Source organism: Panthera leo, chromosome F2 (assembly GCF_018350215.1).
Source record: "Panthera leo isolate Ple1 chromosome F2, P.leo_Ple1_pat1.1, whole genome shotgun sequence".
Lineage (NCBI taxonomy): Eukaryota > Metazoa > Chordata > Mammalia > Carnivora > Felidae > Panthera > Panthera leo.
The window spans coordinates 10069365-10091680 of NC_056695.1; the positions used below are offsets into that span (position 1 = coordinate 10069365).

Sequence of the window (22316 nt, forward strand, 5' to 3'; positions counted from 1 at the left end):
CCTCCTAGAAGGAGCATCTTGAGTACAGAGCATATGGAGGCATTTGGCAAGGCCCCCCAACTGAGAGAGAGAACTGTTGTCAGTAAATCAGGCTCCTTCTACCCCAAAGTCCATTTTATGTTGCTAAGGGAAAAATAGCACTGAAACGTTAGTCATCTAGAATATGTTTTTCAACTCGGGAAAGCAACAGAATGTTTCTCTGAGGGAAATTCATCTGAAGCTACCTCTGCAAATGAAACGGGAGGTTTCTGAGTCTGGAAATTTGACTTAAGAATCACTTTTGGATAAAAGGATGTATGCTCACATTTTCAGGTAAATGTACGTAGAGCATCACCAATACCTTCCAGCTAAAAATGGTGGTGGGGAGGGGGGAGTGGGAGGGTGGGTGTTTGGATGAGAACAGTTGAGAAAAATTCATAAGAAGGCAATCCTCCAAATGAAATGATACGATAGTACTGTCACCTGGCATTTTTCCCCCTTTTTCTCTTAAATCTCTTTCTGATTTAGACAACGAGGAAAGAACATTATAAATACTTTTAGTAATAAATTTGAGTTCTACACAACTGACAGTAGAAGTGAAGTTGGCAGGTGTTTTGACTGACACTAGAAGTCTATTCCTGTTTATTCAACTCTGGGTTACCATTATTTTGATATTATGTTAATAGAGAGGGAAAAGACATACGATCATCTTGTCAAGCTATGCAGAGAAATAGATCTGATTTCCCAAGGGGAAATTATAAACATATCTTCTTTCCTGTTGGGATAAAATCAGAACTTTAGTTCATTTCCTATTTGGCCTTTTACTGGCTGTCTCTGTGTCACTGCGAGTGCAGACTCTTGGTGACATTGTTTGTATACCAAAATCATGATTGTGAAAAGTGTCTGTGCAGGAAAAGGATGTAAAGGGGAAGCCTAGAGGTTAAGAAGGAGATAATCAAATGCATATGTTGTTCTTCAACTGTATTTTGAGGATAAATTCTTGAATGTGCATAATTACCATGTGCTTTTCTTCAGAGGGTTTGTTTTCTTTTAATGTGAATATGTCATTTTTTTCCTTGGCTATAGCTCCATGGGTATTTGTCAAAAGATTCATTTTATTGAAACAACGGGTTTCTCTATTTTTTTTTTTTTGGCTAAATGTAATTACATGTTTATCAGAAATAGATGAAGGGTATTTAGAATTTCCGGTCTATAAAAGGCAAGGTCTGATGCATAGAGGCCTCACATGAAGGGAAATTTACCTCCGAGGTAGGGAAACTGAAGAGACGCCATTTTGGAAAGGCTCTATCTCCGCTGTTTTTCTGCTCGGCCCCATGTATTCATGTTCTCTATTTTGTCTCTAAATAAACCAAAGAAGCTATGGTCCCCCTCCAAGGGAGAAACAAGAAAGTTAATCATTCTCTAGTTTTGCCTAGGCCCCCTAAACACCTGATAACATCTAAGAAGAGCCTGATCCCAAACACGTTCCAGAACATTAGTTTCAAACAAACCTTGGCTGATGCTGACATCAATACCCCTTATTCTGGATAATTTAGAAAATAACACTGAGTATTCACCTGTTACTGACCTTTGATTGGACCCTACACTGTGTTCCTGAAGGAGTATATACCCTAGAGCCCTTTCTAATATAAAGCCCAAACCCCAAGCTATGACAAAAACGCATTCTTCTTTCCTTTCTGAGTCTCCCCGACACTCTGTTGTTCTATGTCTGTCACTCACATTGTTTGATAAACTCTGCTTTCACTTTCTCCAGCTTGAGTTTGATTTCCATCCTGCACAAAGCCAAGGACCTTCTTGGCTGGTCCTGGGCCCACATCACCTCCATGAATTAGAACTTGATGGGAGTTAGCAGTTTGATGAAGTCTTTCACTCTCTTGATGGACGTTTAAGAGGAAATATGCATTCTTGCATAAGTGACAGACTGTTGGCAAATGTGATCACTGCATAGACCTGGGATAATTAATGAAATTAAGTCTTCCTTATGGTAGCCAAACACATCCTGCAGGTCAATTCACTCCATCTCTAACCACCCTCTGTTTTCCTTCCTAACATAAGCCCTGGTCAAGTCCCCTGTACCTACAGACATAACCAAAAAAGAGATCTCTACTCTATCATAAGGGCTTCAATGCAGAAGCCAAATAAAGAGTAGAGATTTAATTGACCTTTAATAGAACATCAAGTCATTATTAAATTGCATTTCTGTGTTTCACAGAATAAAATTCTTTCTTCCTCTGTTGACTTTCACTTTAAGCCTACAGAAGTCATTCTACTCCTAATGATGATTACAAGGATATGAAATTAGATAGAAATGATTTTATTTATTTATTCAAAACATAGGGGTACCTGGGTGGCTCAGTGAGTTAAGCATCCGACTCTTGATTTTGGTTCAGGTCATGATCGCATGGATCTTGAGATAGAGCCCCAAGTGGAGCTCTGCACTACCAGCATGGAGCCTGCTCGGGATTCTTTCTCTCCTCCCTCTCTGCCCCTCCCTTGCTCGTGATCTCTGTCTCTCTCTCTCTCTCTCTCTCAAATAAACATTAAAAAACAAACAGAACAAACAAAAAAACAGTTACTGTAAACCTACTATGTGTTAGGCACTATTTTAGACCCCAGGATGCAGAGGTGATTAGACAAAGTCACTGACCTCAAAGGGTTTATGTTTTAGGGGAGAATCCAGGCAATACAAACTAAACATGTTGCCATGGGCACAGTGACAACAGCTTTTGAAGAAAAGAAAAGCAGAATCGGTGGGTGGAGGATGACCTGGGAGAAGGAAGACTTCCCTGGTTGTCAGGGAAGATTTCTCTGAGGCAGTGACATCTGAACACAGAATCATGCTGACAAAGGTTGGTGGCGAGCCGCATGAAGAAGGCCTGGGTGGGGTGGGGTGGGAGGCATCCCAGGGGAAGAGGAAATGCACAAGACTTGAGAGAGGAGAGGCTTTGACAAAAAAGGAATAGTAGAAAGGTTGATGAAGCTTAAGATGGAGTAAGTGAGTCAAGAGGAGGTCAGAGAGCCTGACCAAAGTCAAATCATGGGTGGCATTCCGGATTATGGGAAGGACTTGAATTCTCATCTCAGAATAATGGGAAACCACTGGAAAGTTGACAGCATAGCAACGACATAGCAGGTTTGTATTTAAAATAAAACCTTTCTGATTGTTATGGAATCACTGCGGGGGGAAGGGGAGATCATGGGCAAGAGTCGAAGCAAAGAAGCAAAGAAGACCGAGCAGGAGATGATGGCTGAGACTTAGAACAAGACATAGTGACAGAAGTGACAAGAAGATGTCACACTTGGGTACATTTCAAAGGAAGAGCTGATAAGATTTGCTGATGGACTGAATGTGAAGGGAGAGATGAATAGTGGGATACAGATATTTATAGGCTTATACCTGGAAGAATGGAGTTATAAGTTATGGAAACAGAACACTGGAGAAGCATGTTTCGGAAGTCTCTTCATTATGGCCCTGTTAAGTTTGAGATGCCTGTAGAGAAGTCAACACAGAGTTTAGAGAAGTGGTCTGGGCTGGAGATATGAATGTGGTAAGCCTCAGGATACGGATGGTATTTAAATCCATGGGACAGGGCAAGACTCTCTAGGAAATGAGCATAGATAAGAAAGAAAAGTTCTAAGGATTGGGCACGGAGCTCTGAGACCTTCACAATTTAGCAACCGAGGATAAGGGAGGCCAGCGATAAAGGCTGAGGAGGCACAGAGCAGCAGGTAGAACGCCAGGAGGGTACGGTGCTGTGAAAACCGAAAGAAGAAAGTGCCTCAGGAGGGAAAGAGTGATCCCTACATCCTATGCTCCTGAGAGGGTGAGTGTAATGACTTTGTGGCCTTGACAGTTATGTTTTCAGTCTGGAGGCACGGGAACAGTCTGAGTGGAGTGTGTTGCAGAGAAAGTTCGAGATGAGAATGTGGAGATGGTCCGCAGAGACAATTCTTTCTAGCTGGATGACGACAAGGCAACAGGTAAGTAAGGCCGAGGCTAAAGGCAGTGAGCATTCTTGGAAGAGCATTTTTATTTTTATGGGAACTATAGTATATGTATTGACAGTCATGGTCTAATAGAGAAAAATAAATTGATGAAACAGAAGAAGGAGGAAATAATTAGAAGATCAAAGTCCTTGAGGACATAAGATCCAAACACTCACCAAGTGGTTGGCCTCTTATAGGGGTAGAGGTGGTTCAAGCCTTGTAAGAGGGCACACAGAGAAGATGGGGCGAGCTGTCAATAGGTTGGTAGATTTGATGAAAGGTAGGTAGGGTATTTCTTTTCTTAATATTAGTATTTTCTGAGCGAAATGAGAAGTAAATCAATCATCTCAGAGTGCGAAGAGGAAAATGGTAATTGGAGTTTTGAGAAAAGAGATGGAAAATTGTAATCTCAGAGAGTGGAATCATTCATTGACTAGGGAATTAAGGTGAAGTTTTGAGCCGTGCTGAAGAATTACTGGAAAAATACAGCCTTCAATTTACAGCAAGCGTGTTCAGCTTCGGCTTGAGCTTTTTGCTCAGCCCATTCTATTGCTCCGAGGCCGGAAGCAGCACGTGCAGAACTTGAGTTGTTCCAAGTGGATATGATAGACAGCGATGGGTGGAGATTAGAAAACCTTGCTTGTAAAGGGTCAGGCGGTGTATACTTTAAACTTGCTTTGTGGGCTATACAGTCCCCGTCACAACTATTCAGCTCCCCGCTTCAGTGCAAAAGTAGCCAACTACAATGCGCCAACTTCATAGGTGTGACCGTGTTCCAGTAAAATGTGATTTATAAAAACAGTGGGCCGATCTGGCCTGGGGACCTTCGTTGACTGTCCCATTGGCCAGGGAATTGGCGAGTGTATGCAAGGGACTTATTGTAGTGATGGACTCGAGAATGGGCAACGCACGACGTGGACACAGGAGCATGTGACAAATTGCAAATGACTTGGAGGTCTAGATGGGTTTAGTGAACTACTGGAATAGGGACGCTAATGAAAATGAACTGGAAGGAGAGCAGTTCGTGCTTAGAGTGTTTGCTGCTTGACATCTCGTTGTGAGAGACAACACACTCATTGGCTAGGAGCCAGATGAGAACAGGAGCCTTGGAGTTTTGCAGGTGCCCTTTAATGTTCTGAGGCTGAGTCTTGGTGAGTGGAAGGAAGGCTCTTAGCTCATGCTCTGGAAGCTCTCTCAAGTCAGGGGCACTTAGAGTTTTATAAGCCTCCTCGTTAGATTACCCCAAGCAGCAAAATGGGCTGATGCCCCAGGACTCAGATCTCTCCCAAAGCCTGTGAGCAATGGCACGGCCACATAGAAGTCATTCTGCAAGAGAATGTATGCCCCGAAGTCCACTTGAATTCATTTGCTGCTTGGTGACTTCCACATCTTTTCCAGATCATCGTTAGTTAATATTCTACGGGAGGGGAAAACACAGGGTTATTTTTATTCTTGCAAGATCACCTTGCTTGGTAACGTCTGCCACATAGCATCCCTGACATACCTTTCACAGGTAGTGCAGTATTTATGCTGTAAGTCTTCTCATTAAGAAAATTTACTAGGCATCACAGATGTAGAATATTATTATTGGTAATTTCCCAAATTAATTCATCGATTTGCTTAGTCATTCCTCTTATATGCTAGGCAGACAAATATGGTCAACCCTTGAACAACACAGGAGTTAAGGGCACCGATGCCCCCCCAACACAGCCAAAACTCCCAGTAGAACTTTGGACTCCCCCCAAATGTAACTACTAATAGCCTATTGTTGACCAGAAGCCTTAATGATAACATAGTTATCTTAACATACATATATTTGTATGGTTGTACTATAGGCTGTATTCTTACAATAAAGTAAGCTAGAGAAAAGAAAATGTGATTAAGAAAATGATAAGGAAGAGAAACACATGTACAATACTGTATCGTATTTATCAGAAAGCATCTGTGTATAAGTGGACCCGTGCAGTTCAAACCCATGTTGTTCAAGGGTCAACAGTATATTTGAGGCACAGTCTCTGCCCTCAAGATACTTAAACTGGAAGTGGAGTGGCTTTTGTAAATAAATAGTTGCAAAACACTGAATTAATTGCTATGACGAAGCAGAGTAATTCATCACAAGCTACTTTTGGGGGACTTTCTGTATGCCAGGATAAAATGAATAAAATAAAAATAAAATAAATAAAAATGAATATGATATTTGCTTGCACTGTCAAGGTGCTTAGAGGCCTGGTGTGGAGCTGGACACATAGACGATTTCAAGACACTACCCTTGTTGCTACTACAACGAAGCGATGCGAATGGGCCACGGCGGTGGCACAGAGGAGGTAGAGATCCCTTTGCGGGAAGGCCGACGAAGGCTTCCCAAAGGCGAAGACTCCTGAACTGGGTCTTAAAAGGTGATTAGGATTATCACCAAGAGCAAGGGAACGTTCTAGGAGGGAGGAATCGCAAATCAGTGGAATGGGAGCTGGGCTAGTAAGAGAGCCAGAAAAGGGGAGGAACCAGAAGGAAGGGAACTGCAGACCTTACCAGGCCAGCTGTGGCAGAGACACCCTGCTCGGCTCCTGCCCACCCCCCAGGGCTTTAATCCGGGAAGGGAACATCACGCTTGCCTCTCAGAGAGGGGCTGGAGGATGGATGGCAGGAAGGTGATACTGGAGGCAAATGTTTTCTAGCCCATTTTTTATTGAGTTGTTGTACCCAGGCTGAGCAGTTTATTTGAATTCTCCAGTGAACATTTCGGAGCGGGGGGGGGGGGGGGGGGGTGGAGGGGTGGGAGGTGCTTCTCAGGGAAGTGCCCAGGGCAGGGCAGGGGGCTTGAGAAACCCGCCTGCCCCAAGCACTGGATGCGGGAACTTCTGGATCACAACGGGTTGAGTTATGAAACGCAAACTCAGAATTGAATGCTTGTCTAGGTCTTTCATTATTTGAATCTAGGCTGGTTTAGGTCCCCTTCTCCGCTCACGTCTATCAGGCATCTGTGCTTATATCTACCAGGTCAACAGTCACATAGGGCGTTTCTCGGACACCAGACTGGACATTCCTTATGGATGAGGCGCAAGACTGACTTCCCTCGGTGTACATCTACCCAAGGTCTCACCGTACAAGCTCCACAGCAATTACTGAACTGAACCAAACACTTACTGCTTTGTGCTCAACAGCTATGGTGAAATTGGGGACTGGGGGATAACGCCTACTAACAATATTCCTGGTAGCCTGAAGCCATATCGACCAACAGCCTCAAACTTCTAAAACACAGCTTAGCTAACACTGCAGAATCCAACAACCTGAAAGAATACCAAAAAAAAAAAAAAAAAAAAAAAAGGAAGTTCTACCAGACTTAATGCGATTCTAACTTCTTTGAGGTACAGATTTTGTACCCTGCTTGTAATTTATTTCCTAAAATGCTTCCTCATCCTACCATACATGAGCATGGCATAAAAGCAATTTTTGAGGCACTATTAGAAATGTTCCAGTTAGGGTCCAACTTAAAAGGACTGTCAAAAACTAAGCTGGAAAATGATGTTGTACACAGGCAATCTGCTGTTTGTCTCTATCGGGCTATGGCACTGAAGGCATTGTTATCTCTGTGGTTTTATCACATTCACCTGCTTAAGTTGAACCCACGCTGCTCTATTGTACCAACAGAATAACTGTTTTAGCAGACTTCCATTTTTCATTTTTTCTCCTGTACATTGCCTAACACCGTTGGATAGTGTACTGGCCCTATGTCAGTAGTTATTAGTCATTGGAAAAGATATAACATCAAAAATGAATTCCATATTGTACTCTCCTTCATATAATTGAAAGTATACTCATGCCCTTCAGCACCGTGAAATACCAAAGAACATAGCTCTCTGTCTGGAAGTCCTAAGGTGCAAGTGCTATCTTGAGAGTTGTGTCATTTTTAAAGAAGAGTGGCAAATAAATTATTTACGTTATTTACATTTAATAAGTCATTTACATCTCTGAAAAGAAACTGATCCTCGGGGCGCCTGGGTGGCTCAGTGGGTTAAGCGTCTGACTTCGGCTCAGGTCATGATCTCGCGGTCCGTGAGTTCGAGCCCCGCGTCGGGCTCTGTGCCGACAGCTCAGAGCCTGGAGCCTGTTTCAGATTCTGTGTCTCCCTCTCTCTCTGACCCTCCCCCATTCATGCTCTGTCTCTCTCTGTCTCAAAAATGAATAAACGTTAAAAAAAAAAAATTAAAAAAAAAAAAAAAAAAAGAAACTGATCCTCATGTGACCTGTAGAAGTGGGAGGGGCAATATCCCTAAACATTACTGGTTTGATACCTGTGGTTATGGCAGCAAGGATGGATGTGTCCTGGGGCACCTAGGTGGCTTGGTTGGTTGAGCGTCCAACTCTTGATTTCCCCACTGAGAGTGAAGCCTGCTTAAGATTTTTCTCTCTCTCTCTCCCTCTGTCCCTCCCCCGTTTGCCCTCTCTCTTTCTCTAAAATTAAAAAAAAGCATAGACTACACATACTTTAAAAGATTTATTGATCATGAATTAGTTTGCCTCTACCACATTTCTATGAATTAGGTCTTGTGGCATTGTTTTTTTTTTTTTTAATTTTTTTTTTTTAATGTTTATTTTTGAGACAGAGAGAGACAGAGCATGAACGGGGGAGGGGCAGAGAGAGAGGGAGACACAGAATTGGAGGCAGGCTCCAGGCTCTGACGCATCAGCCCAGAGCCTGAGGCGGGGCTCGAACTCACGAACCGCGAGATCGTGACCTGATCCGAAGTCAGACGCTCAACCGACTGAGCCACCCAGGCGCCCCGTGGCATTGTTTATATAGCTGACATATCCTGGATGATAAACAGGATGTCTGGCTTTTCAAGAGGAAGTCGAGAGAGAGAGCAAAAAGAGGCATTCTTTAGTGATGAATCTCACCATGTGACCACAGCAGTTGGAAGTCTGTTTGTTATTGTGTTTCTTGATGTAAAAGTTAGTCAGCAATCGAGGAATTTCCAACCCTACAGAATATACTGGGTCATTCTGAAACAATCACTTATCCACTGGTCAAACTGGTGGGCTGACAGAAACCCCAGGGAGCCTTCCGTCAGGGAGATTCTATCAAGATAGCACAGCCCCTTTGCTCTGTTTAATGCTCTACTCTTCTCATATCAGTCTCTTTGCTCTCTGTGACAGTTCTATACATATGGAAGTTCATAAAATTTATTTAAGGAAAAGCAGGAATGGTCGGGGCTAATGAAAAACTGAATTGGAATGAGTCCCTGAAAAAGACTATTGAATCCTGTTCACTCTGTGGTACCTGAGCTGTTTTGGATGAGATCCCAGAAAGCGTACGTGATGGTGAGTTTTATGTGCCAACTTGGAGGGTGTTTGAGGTGAGATTAACATTTCAGTCACTGAACTCTGAGTAAGCAGATTGCTCTCCATAATGTGGATGGGCCTCATCCAATCTGTTGAAGGCCTGCATAGAACACAAAGACCAGCTTTCACAAGTAAGAGACAGTCTCCAGGAGAGTGGCTTCAGATCTCATCTGCACCATTGGCTTTCCTGGGTCTCCAGGTTCCTGGCTCTTGGACTGGAACTTTACCATCAACTCTCCTGGGTCTCAAGCATACTGGCCAACACTGCATATTTTGACTTGCCAGTCTCCATAACCATGCGATCCAATTCCTTATGATAAATCTCTTCACATGAGGTGTTTGTGTGTGTGTGTGAGTTCTATTTCTCTGGAGAGCCTTGACTAATGCAGTACGATATTCATCAACAGACCAATTGTACCAGTTGCTCATCAGTAGACGTATAGAACTCTGGATCCCATATTTATTGGTTTCTAAAACCACACTCAAGACGATTGCTCGAGACGATATGCCTTGTTCTCAATATCTGGCTTACTCGCCACTCTGAATTTTTTCAAGACCCAGGGAGGAGGCAGGTCTGTGTGGTCATGATAGCTCCAGGTATCCCAAACCTCTTGGTCCAGAGGTGGATAATGACTAGGAACATTGGAGGGTGGCTAATCCATCTGCTGGGCTGAACTAAACAAGTGTTTGACCTTAGGGATCTGAATGAAGAGACATTGGAATGGTCAGACCAGACAGGGCTGATGAAAATAAGTACTTCTAAGAGGCTTCGTGGACATCTTCTGAAGCACACAAGAGGCTCACCAAAGGCAGGCAAGTGGAGAGTGAAGGAGAGCGGAGAATACCTCTAACGAGCCTGAGGCTGGGCGAAGGAGAATCATGCATTCACGTGCTAGGAGCTACAAAGGCTGAGAGACTGCTCTGCCCGAAGGACACTGAGAACGACCCACCCCTGCCAACACACCGTGGCCTTGGCTTTTGGCTAGGGCTGCACCATTATTTGACCTTGGGAGAAGTCACTCACCTCCTCTGGGTTTTAGTTTTCTCAGGTATAAAACAAAAGGCTTCCCTTTCATTATGGAATTCTAGAGAATCCAGCAGTTTCAAGTTTGTCCTATGAAACAGGGATTCTTTAATAATGAGTTTTCCTTTAATGTTATCGGGCTCTGTATTCTATCGGTTGCATCTGTGGCCACAATGACATTGTTTTCCTTAGAGAACTAATTTTCAAACTTTTTTTTTTTAAATACCAGGGAGCACTCTGTTTAAAGGAAGGCTTACAGGGAGATTTCAGCAAATAAAACAGATAAAAGCTGAGCGGATCTGATCAGAGTGACTGAGGCTTGGAGCTTCACCTCGGTGGCCTTTCCCAACCTCCCCCGTCCCCACGTCAAGCTCTGTAGACTCCAGGGTGAAAAAGCCTTTGCCCTGGAGAAACAACTAAGATGAACGTGGAGGAGGGAGAATGAAATAAAGTATAAACGGCAGGAGCAGCTGGAGACCAGCAGGATTTTAGAGATACACAATCTGGAAGTATTTCCTGCCTTGGCACGGCGAACTCCAGCCAGCTGCACAGACAGCAGCCTTGAAGGGCAGGGGCTCGGGAGAGACAGTTGCAAAATTGGGGCCAGAGGTGAATGGGTACTACGGAGAAAAAGAACAGGAGAAAGCCAAGGTATATGGTGGTGGTGTTTTTGTGTCCCTGGCTTCAAATGACACAGAAAATAAACCAGCGAAGGAAGAAAGAGGTTTAAATGCAGGAGACTTTTCAAAGAGGTACTATAATTAATTAAAAAGAGGACTTTTCTTATACCTTTGCTAGGAGAGACGAGATTGGGTGTTGTTTCTGTTGGAATCAAAGGCGCTGAGGGCGTCAACGGAAATGGTGGAGTAAAGACCTCCAAAAATTCTCTCCTCCATAAAAGTGATGAGAGCAGTGGCAAAGATGGTCAGAATCAACTTTTTCTGAGCTCCGCAAATTAACCAGAGCTTGTCGCAATCCGGGGAGCACTTATGCAAGTACAAGAGCGAAGTCTCGGTAAGAATAGTGAGTTTTGGGGAGTTTCCACCTCTCCTATCCTCATTCTCCTCTCAAGCTTTGCAGGAACCTTGAAAACGAACAGCCACAAATCACGGTGAAGATCAGCAACCTGGCAGCTTGGAGGCAGAATGGAGCTGCTAGAGCTCCTTCAAGACCCGTTCCCAGAGAATTAACATTATCTGACCTGTGTGGCATTTTCCTGCAATATCCCATTTGCAAGACTCCCTTTATTTGGCCTTCCTTGGCGCTCACCCCATACAAAAAAGCCCTTTTCCCATAGACATTTGTTGAAAATAATCAGAAGCAATTGAATATAGCGGCTACCTGAAACAGAAGATAGTTGGAACAAACAAAACCTGATCGAAATGATTGATAGGAAAAGTAGGGGCATGAGATGTCCATAGGGAGCTTTGAAAAGCCATGACCTATTCCTGGGCATCTAGAAAGCCACATGCTCGGATAGGGCTATTTGCACGCCTGGGATTGGTTGTGCACATGCCTCAGAAAAGACCACAGAAGGCTCTAGGCACTCACCTTGGGGTGACCTTGAGGTCCTGCACAAGCAGAAAGTGAAAACCAGACAGAATGGGAAATTGCCTGGCTGAGTGTTGGAGGCATGCCCCAACACACACAGAACTTCTAGTAAATACTGGTAAGAATTACTGGTTTTATTTGTAAAGTATATCTCTTTCTAATCATTAGTTGACCAATATGCTAACCAATCAGAGATGTCAGGGGCCACACAAAGAAGACAGACTTTACAGAATTGGTTTAGAAAACCCATTACGAAAATAAACAACCCCAACAAACGGTCAAAACAACAAACCCTGGGGAAGAGGGGATTGCCAGAGTTTCCACGATACATTATTTAAAATATCCAATTTCAACAAAGAACCATGGGACTGGCAAAGAAACAGGAAGGTATGGCTCATACACAGGGAAAAAAAGTCAATTAATAAAAACTGTCCATGAGGAAGCCTGGACATAAGCCATAGGAGAAGTCTTTAAATCACCCCGCAGAGATCATCAATAAACAGAGAAAAGTTATAAAAAAGAATCAACTAGAAATTCTGCGGTTGAAAAGTGCAATAACTAAAATTAAAATTTCACGAGAGGATTTCAATAGCAGATTTCAGCAGGCAGAAGAAGTAATAAACAAACTTGAAGCTAAGTCAGTTGAGATTATCCAGTTTGAGGAACAGAAAAGAAAAAGATTGAAGAAAAATAAACAGAGCTTCAGAGACCTGTGAAACGCTATCAAACGTCCCAACATACATGTAATATGAGTCCCCGAAGAAGGGGGAAGGGAGAAATGGGCAGAAAGAAAATTTGAAGAAATAGGACTTCCCAAAATTGAGGAAAAACATTAGGTTTTACATCCGAAAAGCTCGACAGCTTCCAAAACTAATAACTGCAAAGAGAGCCACACCAGACAGGTTATAGTCAAATGTCCCACTCTGAATAATGAATAAAACTACTGTACCGATGATCAATAAGGAAACAGAAAACTTGAAAAATGCTATAGGCCAACTAGAACTCACCGACATCTATGGAATACTCCACCCAACAACAGCAGAATGTATATTCTTCACAAGTGCACATGAAACATTCTTCAGTAGAGACTGTACATTAGGATACCAGATAAGTCTCGATAAGTTTTAAAAGATTGAAATCACATGAAGTATCTTCTCTGACCACAGTGGAATCAAGCCAAAAGTCAATAACATGATGAAAACTGGAATTCACAAATATGCGGATATTAAAAACTCACTCTTACAAAACTAAAAGGTCAAAGAAAAAATCTTAAGGGAAATTAGCAAGTACATAAAGACCAATGAAAACAAAAACACAACACACCAAAGCTTATGGAATGCAGAGGAAGCAGGGCTCACAGTGAGATTTATAGCAGTAAACACACACATTTTTTTTAAAAGATCTCAAATCAATAATCTAACCTTACTTCTGAAGGAAATAGTAAGAGAAGAGCAAAGTAAACCCAAAGCTAGCAGAAGGAAGGAAATGACAGAGTGGAGTTTAAATAGAGAATAGAAGATGGGGCACCTGGGTGGCTCAGTCGGTTGAGTGTCCAACTCTTGGTTTTGGCTCAGGTCATGATCCCAGGGTCATGGGATCGAGCCCCAGGTTGGGCTCTGCACTGAGCGTGGAGCCTGCTTACTATTCTCTCTCTCTCTCTCTCTCTCTCTCTTTCAGCCCCTTCTCCAGCTCACGCACATTCTCTGTCTCTTTAAAAAATAAATAGGAAGGAAGGAAGGAAGGAAGGAAGGAAGGAAGGAAGGAAGAAAGGAAGAAAGGAAGAAAGAAAGGAAGAAAGAAAGGAAAAAAAGGACGATAGAATCAATGAAATCAAAAGTTGGTTCTTTGAAAATATCAACAAAATTGACAAACTTTTAGCTAGACTGACCAAGCTAAAAAGAGAGAAAACTCAAATTACAAAAATCAGGAATGGAAGAGGGAAACATCATTACAGACTTTATGGGGAAAAAAGGATTCTAAGGGAATACTATGAACCCTTACTTGCCAACAAATTAGAAACTCTACTTGAAATGGACAGATTCCTAGAAATATATAAACTGCAGAAACTGACTCAATAAAAAGTTAAAAATATGAATAGACGTGTAACAAGATATTGAATTGGTACTTCAAGTTTTATCACACACATACACACACTGGAATATTGCTCAGTCATAAAAAAGAACGAGATCTTGCCATTTGCAACAACATAGATGGATCTAGAGGGTATAATGAGAAGTGAAATAAGTCAGTCAGAGAAAGACAAACCAAATGATTTCACTCATATGTGGAATTTAAGAAGCAAAATAAATAAACAAATGGAAAAAAAGAGACAAACCAAAAAAAACAAACAAAAAAAACTCTTAACTACTACGGTTCCCAAAGGAGAAGTGGGGCGGGGGGGGGGGGGGGATGAGTGAGAGAGCTGAAGGAGATTAAAGTGCTTACCATGATGAGCACTGACTAATGTATAGAATTGTGGAATCACTTGAAATTAATGCAACCGTGTATGTTAACCATACTGGAATTAAAATAAAAACATAATAATAAACAAAATAATAACGAAACAAAAAGGGGCAATGAATCTGAATACACATTTTCTCAAAGATTTACTGATGTCCAGTAAGCACATGAAGAGATGTCCAACATCATTACTCATTACGGAAATGCAAACCAAAATAACAATGAGATGCCACCTCACACTTACTAGGATGGCTATATTTAAAAAAACAAGAAGACAATAACAAATGTCAATGAGGCTGTGGGAATGTGAAATGGTGCACCCACTTTGGAAAACAGTCAGGCAGTTCCTCCGGTGCTCAAATATAGATTTACCATATCATCCAACAATTTCAGCTTCCCAGGTGTGTACCCAAAAGAATCAAAAACATATATCCACATAAATTCATGAATCGTCAAGAAACAGCATTATTTATAAAATCCAAAACTTGGACACAACCAAGCAACCCCAGACGTCCAACCAACAAGTGGCTAACCAAATGTGGTATGACCACATAATCCAATATTATTCAGCAATTAAAAAAAAAAAAAAACAAAACACGAAGTACTGATTTATGCTACAACGTGAATGAACTTTGAAAACATTATGCTAAATGAAAGAAGCCAGATACAAAAGACCATATATTGCATGATTCCATTTATATGAAGGGTCTGGAATAAGCAAATCCATAGATACTGAATACAGATTCAGTCGTTGCGAAGAGCTGAGGGAAGAAGGGAATGAGGCACTACTAATGTGTTATGGAGTTTATTTTGGGAATCACAAAAATGTTTTAGAATTAACACAACTTTAAAAAAAAATCACTGGAGTGTACACCCTTAAAAAATGAATTTTATGGTATGTGAATGATACATAAATGTTGCCGACTTTGAGTCTGGAGTTCTCTCTTGTCCAGCAAGAGAGCAGGCGCAGCATTGACTATGAGAGAGGCTAATGTCCGGGAGGAGACAAGAGCCCTCAGTAAAGGTCCTTGCTCCATATTTGTTAGGATCAGAAGGCTGACATATGTGATGGACGTGCAGAAAGAGACAATAAGACAGTGATCGTTAACTCGTGTGTGAGCAAAGGGGGGTTTCAAAGGTATGTGGTATTAGGGGTTAGGGTCGATACAAATCAAAGTCCTGGCACCGAGCAGATGGCCATTTACTGCAGGCACCAGGCACCGTGTCTGTTTATCTCAATTTTTTTTAATGTTTATTTATTTTTGAGACAGAGACACAGCATGAGCAGGGACGGGGCAGAGAGAGAGGGAGACACAGAATGTGAAGCAGGCTCCAGACTCTGAGCTGTCAGCACAGAGCCCGACGCGGGGCTTGAACTCACGAACTGTGAGATCATGACCTGAGCCGAAGTCGGACGCTTAACCGACTGAGCCAGCCAGGCGCCCCTATCTTAATTTTTCTAGGGGCTAAGACAGGTAAACCATGATCAGGTTAACCCTGATACCACAGGGTTAACAAGGCATTTTTTCGCTAATTAGCTCTGGGCACTTTCGCCCTGCAGCGGCTTTCTGCTCTATGCTTTGTTTTACTTAATGATAAATTCTGGGCATTTTCGCCCTGTTGCGGTGGCTTTCCCCCCCTACCTGTTCTCTGATGCTTTTCATCCTGTGGAAGCAGCTTTCTGCACTGAGCTTTGTTCTATGCTGAGCGCTTTCCTCCCGTGGTGGCTTTCCACCCTAAGCTTTGTTAATCCGTTGGTGCCAAGCTTTGAGACTCCTTAAACTTATTCCCCACACCTAATTTTTTTCTTTTTGGTTTTTAGAGAGAAAGAGAGAGAGAGAGAGAGAGAGAAAGAGAGAGTGCATGAGCAGGGGAGAAGGAGAGGGGGGTGGAGAGAGAGAGAGAGAGAGAGAGAGAGAGAGAGAGTCTTAAGCAGTCTCCATGCTCAGCACTCAACACTGAGCCCAATGCAGGACTCGATACCACGACTCCAGGATCATGACCTGGGTCAAAATCAAGAGTCAGATGCTCATCAGACTGAGTAGCCCAGGTGCCCTGAGTTGTACCTAAATTAGAAAAAAAAAAAAAAATCAAAGGAACTATGTTGGGGATCCTCATTGGAATGGCCTGAGCCAAGAGCTAAACAAAATAAATAAATAAACGAATGAATCAGCTCAGTTACTATTACTTCTTACTGTTTGTTGTCCAGCTCAACCAATGACAACCCTCTGTTTTAGGACGAATTACCTTTTTTCTAGTGGCTGTGGAAGGTTCTCACTTATTCAACTGATCAGAGGATGTGAGACATGGGGAAGGCCCCACAAGACACCATTGAGCTAAAGGCCATGAGATGTTAATAGTTCAAAGGAGAAGCTAGGAAGAGACTTCTAAGCAAGCATGTGCAATTGGGGTACAGTAGAAGTGGCAAGGGATTCTTCTCCTGCCTATGAAGGCAATCAGCCTAGAAGTGGTCTGTGAAGTGCTTGACGAGGAGGAGGAGTTTCAATATACAAGCCTAGATCTCCAGCTTCCCACTCATGTAAGCTGCACTTACGATGCTGGGGACACCATAACATCAGTCAAACCCCCCAAGATTCTATGAGTCAATCCTGTGTTATCCCAGTGCCCTTGGAACCACAGCTCCTGGAGATGTGGTCCTAGAGTTAGAAATAAAACCAAAACAGTAGACTTACAGAGATTTAAATCTCCAATTACATGTCAGATTTAGGGGGAAAGATATGAGAGCAAAATTGGCCACATCTATGGGGATTTTATGATAATCTCACACAAGGAAGCCAGGGTAAAGACAATTGACATTTGCTTTAAAAATTAAATGGCTGTAAAGTATGTAAAATATGGTAGTAAAATACTATGTACCTGATACTAACGACCCAAGGATCACGGCCAACTGGTTGAAATATGAACTGAGCAATCCAATTGTTAGAGAAGGGTAAACTTTTTAAAAAGCCAACGCAAATTGTTTGTGCAATTCCTGGGGCATTTGATCTCTGCATCTTAAGTTATAATAGTTGTTGCTCCTATCAAGAGTGTTGGCATTCCTAAGTCAGGAAGTACAATAATACTGCCATTTATTTTCACATTCTGACTGCCAACAATTTTGTGTAGTTTTTCCACGAAACAAAAGAAGGAGGTACACCTGGCTGTCATCAGAAGCCCTGAAGGAGTTGATAGAAAGGTGTTGCTGGTTGTCCAAAGCTGGGCTTTAAGGCTTCTATGGAATAGCTTAGTCAGTTCTGCAGCCCTGGCCAGCTGAATCAGAAACTGATCTATCAGAAACTATTTCCAGAATGAGGCAGATGGAAACAGAGCATTGCAACAAGGGGTAAAAGTAAGCAGAAGAATGGCATTTGGGATTATTGTGAGGCAGCAGAGAAATGGACAAAAATATTTCTTTTTCATTTTCCCCCAAAAATATTTTTTAAAGGGGCTCTATGAAATAAAACAGAAACTAAGACCATAAGGCAGACTTTGTAGGATAGGAAGACCAGATAGCATAAGACTAAATAGTCAAAAGATCCAAATCAAGGTAAGAAATTGCTAAATAAAATGTGTTCTAGGCTCCTATTTTGTAACCTAGAAAGCCACGTCAAATATAGAATGTTTGTGCTCTCTTGAGTTCTTCAATGAGAACTTTCCCTGGGGGAGAAGCCCTGCATCGCTTCTCTTTTCGCTCTGACTTCATCCCATATACAAGGGATCCGCACTTGCCTGGGGATGTCTGAGTGCAAACGCTCTACATTCCGGCAAACTGTGGCCACTTGGGAGGTTGTATCTGCACTTGGGAGCATGGTCTCCGTGAAGAGATCTGTGGAGGCCCAGGACATGGGCTTGGGCAGGGAATTCGAGGGTTCTGGGTACCTAAATGTGACTTTAAGAGTTCTAAAAGGGGGCTTGGATTTCAATTGGCCATGTTGCCTTCTCCCCCACAGATTCCTCAGCCCCTGGGGAAGGGTATTTCCAGAAGAGGGCCAATGAGAGGCTCTCTAAAATGCAGAGCACAGGGCAGGGACCCCTCCAGTCAGGGTCAAGGGATGGTGTTGATAAGAGAGTTCTGACCAAGAGATTAAATGCTTCTGATGACGGTTGGTGGAGCCACCAAAGGAGGTAAGGAAAGAGGTGAAATAAACAGAAAAATGGTAAGGACAGTACGACTTAGTTTGCTGCAAAACAAGTCAAGATTCAATAAAAGAAATATCCTAAACAAGAGTAGTAAAAAGCTGGAAACAAAGGGAGGGGGTAAAAACTCAGACGGGGGAAACCTGGAGAGATCATTCCAGAAAACTTAATTCACCACACTCGAGAGTGCGGACAAAATACAGCCAAAGATAGAGCTGGGTTGTGAAGAAGTAAAATGCGAAAGAGATCTCGATAAGCATTTTTGGTTTGTTTTTAGTACAGTTTAAGGAACATTTAGCACTCACAGAGATTACATTTGGTCAGTAGGAGAGGAGTCTTGCACAACAAGACAGAGTAGTGGCGATGAGGCAGTACAGAAGGCAGACAATATGGCAGAGGAGCTGGGTGTGGAAGAGGAAAGCCAAAAAGGGAACTTTCCTTCTTTCATCCCACGTAAGGTGCCCTGAAGCCGGGGAAGGAAGGGGGCCAGCTACCTCATCATGGAACAGCCAGGACTATTATTTTCAGCAGCATCAAAAATGTTTGTATTTTTTGTATTTTCTGTATTTTTTGCTCTGAAGTTCATTCCTCCTCTCCCATGACAGGCGTACAAGGCCAATTCTATCTAAATATTTTTTGCCCACCGTCCCCGATCCTGAAGAATTTAAAGTATTGTTGCTTGTAAACAGTATTAATCTATAAAACGCCTAATCATTTACAATGAAAATTTCCCTCCTGTAGACGGAGCATGGGAATCTGTCTCATTTAGCAAATAATTTTTGCTGGTAATGAAAAATTTCTTTCGTATGAACTCATTTCCAAGCCATCTTTGTTAATAAAATATGATAAATGGCGATTTTATATTTAATCATTACATATGCAGTTCATTATTTTAAACCTTAAGCTCTGTTGAATTTAAAGCAAAATGCCTTGGCTCTGGGGATAGTGACTTAATTGACTAGTGACTTAATTGACAACATTTAAGGTGCAGAAAAGAGTACCAAATCTATACACAAAAGCAGAGACTAGAAAATTTCATCTTTTTATTGCAGCTGGATATTCTACATGACAGGAAATATTAAACTGGGATTTAGAGACTCTTTCTTATATCATAGAATGGAGAGCTTTTACAATTTCACTTTAATTACCTTCAGATTTTTATTTGTTGTCTAAATCAATCAATGAAAGTTTTTGTCTTCCGTTTATTATTACCATATCTCTTGAGCAAAATTTGTTTCAGTCGTGCGAGAGACAGACCAAGTAAAAAGCGTTTTCGGAAATAAAATACTACTTTTCTGAATTTTCTGGAACACCGGTATTCTTTAGGTATCTGGTTCAATAATCTGTATGGGCCCGTATTTAATTGATTAAGAATATTATGTTACAGCGTAACTCACACTCCCTAAGTTTTTAAGTTTTCCTAAATATTTGCCTCTATCGCCTACTTGGCATATCCATGGATATGTCCATGGTGAGCACTTTTCTGTGGAAACAAGAGAGTCTGTGACACTGCAGACGTGTTAGTGTCCAAATTTGTCAGAGGAGTTGCCACCAAGTTTAAGTCTCCAACCAGGTTCACAAATAACCACTGCTAATATATTCTGAGCACATCTAACACATTCTGCCCTGAGCTTCTAACATGTATTGAAACACTTAATCTTCATACGACCCTATGGGGTACATAATGTTATGGTCTCCATTAAACAAATGAAGGCACTGAGGCACAGAGATGTTACATGCCATGCAAGGAGGCCCCAGCATGAGGAACCGAAACAGCAAAAATCTGGCTTTGTTTCCCATGCCATCCACGTATGATCATTGCTTTACTCTTAAGACAACGCTATTTAGAGATATGATGACGGTAACGTTGAGGTTATCATGCATTTATTTAAGTCTACATTTTTGATAGCCTAATAGTTGCTACCTCTATGGGGAGAAATAATCCAGCCCGAAAATTAAGTTACTTAAGATGAAGAAATATGAGCTGATATTTCTGACAGTCTCAAAACTCATTTTTCTTTTATTTTGCTTTCAAACTTAAAAATGTATTACAGGGGCACCTGGCTGACTCAGTCAGTTAAGCCTCCTACTCTTGACTTGGGCTCAGGTCATGATCTCGCCATTCGTGAGTTCAAGCCCGGCATCAGGCCTGCTTGGGACTCTCGGTCTCCCACTCTCTGTGCCTCCCACCCATCAAAAAATAAATAAATAAACATTCTTTAAATGTATTTGTAAATTCTAATCTTTGGCAAGGTTAATTAAGAAAGTGTTATAACTAGCACACACTTGTATTGAATAATTTTAATATACACACACTTTGAAATAAGGGTTTGCAATTTAATTGTTCTATTTTGTTTCTACCGTACATTGTTAGATTGTTGTAAAAATTATAAAACTTATTTGTACTACAGTGCGAAGAACAGATACCTGGGGAACAAATCCCTTTCTCCACCTCTATTCTCACCAATTGCTTCAGTATTAGATGAGGACAGAAGACAAAGAAGTAAACAGAAAAGAAGGAGAGATGTCTATCACCTTAGTCCCAAGAGGGCTACCTGATCTCTCCGTTGAGGGCATAGTTATAGCCATTCTGGCCAGTATTTAAAATAGTACTTTTGGGGGGCACCTGGGTCCCACTTTGGCTCAGGTCATGATCTCATGGTTTGTGAGTTTGAGTCCCATATGGGGCTCTGTGCTGATAGCTCAGAGCCTGGAGCCTGCTTCATATCCTGTCTCCCTCTCTCTCTGTCCTTCCACTGCTCATCCTCTGTCTCTCTGTCTCTCTCTCTCTCTCTCTTAAAAATAAATAAATAAATAAATAAATAAATAAATAAATACATAAATACATAAATACATACATACATACATGCATACATACATACATGAATGAATGAATGAATGAATGAATGAATGAATAAATAAATAAATAAATAAAATAGTACTTTTCGGACACCTGAGTGGCTCAGTCAGTTAGGCGTCCAACTCTTGACTTCAGCTTAGGTCACGATCTCACATTCATGATATCAAGCCCTGCTCTGGGCTCCATGCTGAGCAAGGAGCCTGCTTGGGATCTTTCTCTCCCCCTTCTCTCTGCCCCTCCCCCACTTGCTTGCAGGCACTCTCTCTCAAAATAAATAAATAAACCTAAAAATAAATAAATAACATGGTACTTTCTAATGGGGGCTTTTAGGGTGGGACAGTCAAAAGGAACCGACTTACATGGGTCTGAACATCTTGGAGCTTCCACGAGGTGAACTGAGAAACTCAGCCGTAGTGGTTGCCATCTTTCTCTGGTTCACGTACAACACAAGGTTGCTCCTGATTTTTATAGATCGTGGTGTCTTTTCAACTCTGCCTCTCCCAGGTGGGTTCTTCATCACACCTATACTGTAAATATCATTCATTACAGCACTGTGTTGTCATGTTTCTTAGATGTCAGCATTCTCCTGATAAAAGTGTTATAAATTCTTTCATGGGATGTATGCCCAAGTGAATTGTAGTGGTAAATTTTGCTTCACTGCTTGACTACACACACACACACACACACACACACACACACACACACTTATCAGGTAAAGAAGGAGGCTACTTTGAAGGACTCAAATAAATGCAAGTAGTTCTATGTATGAGCAGTACTTTTTCTTAGGTGGAATTCAAAAGCATCCTGCCAAATTCCAAGACAGAAAAGTCACTCTAATGGTATTTTGTATCCTCCAGACTATTTGTGAAGAAAAACAGCATGCTCCTTAAATGCAACTGGGGGGCAAAGGTTGTGATTATAATGTGCTGCATATATGAAAGTAGTATGTCTCTACTG

At 41.9% G+C, this 22316-nt stretch overlaps 1 non-coding gene across 1 annotated transcript; it reads right to left on the bottom strand.

The window, feature by feature from the left end:
• Positions 1-8680: 8680 nt before the first annotated feature.
• TRNAR-UCG lies at positions 8681-8765 on the bottom strand. The gene has a single exon. It is a non-coding gene; the product is annotated as a tRNA-Arg (tRNA).
• Positions 8766-22316: the final 13551 nt, after the last annotated feature.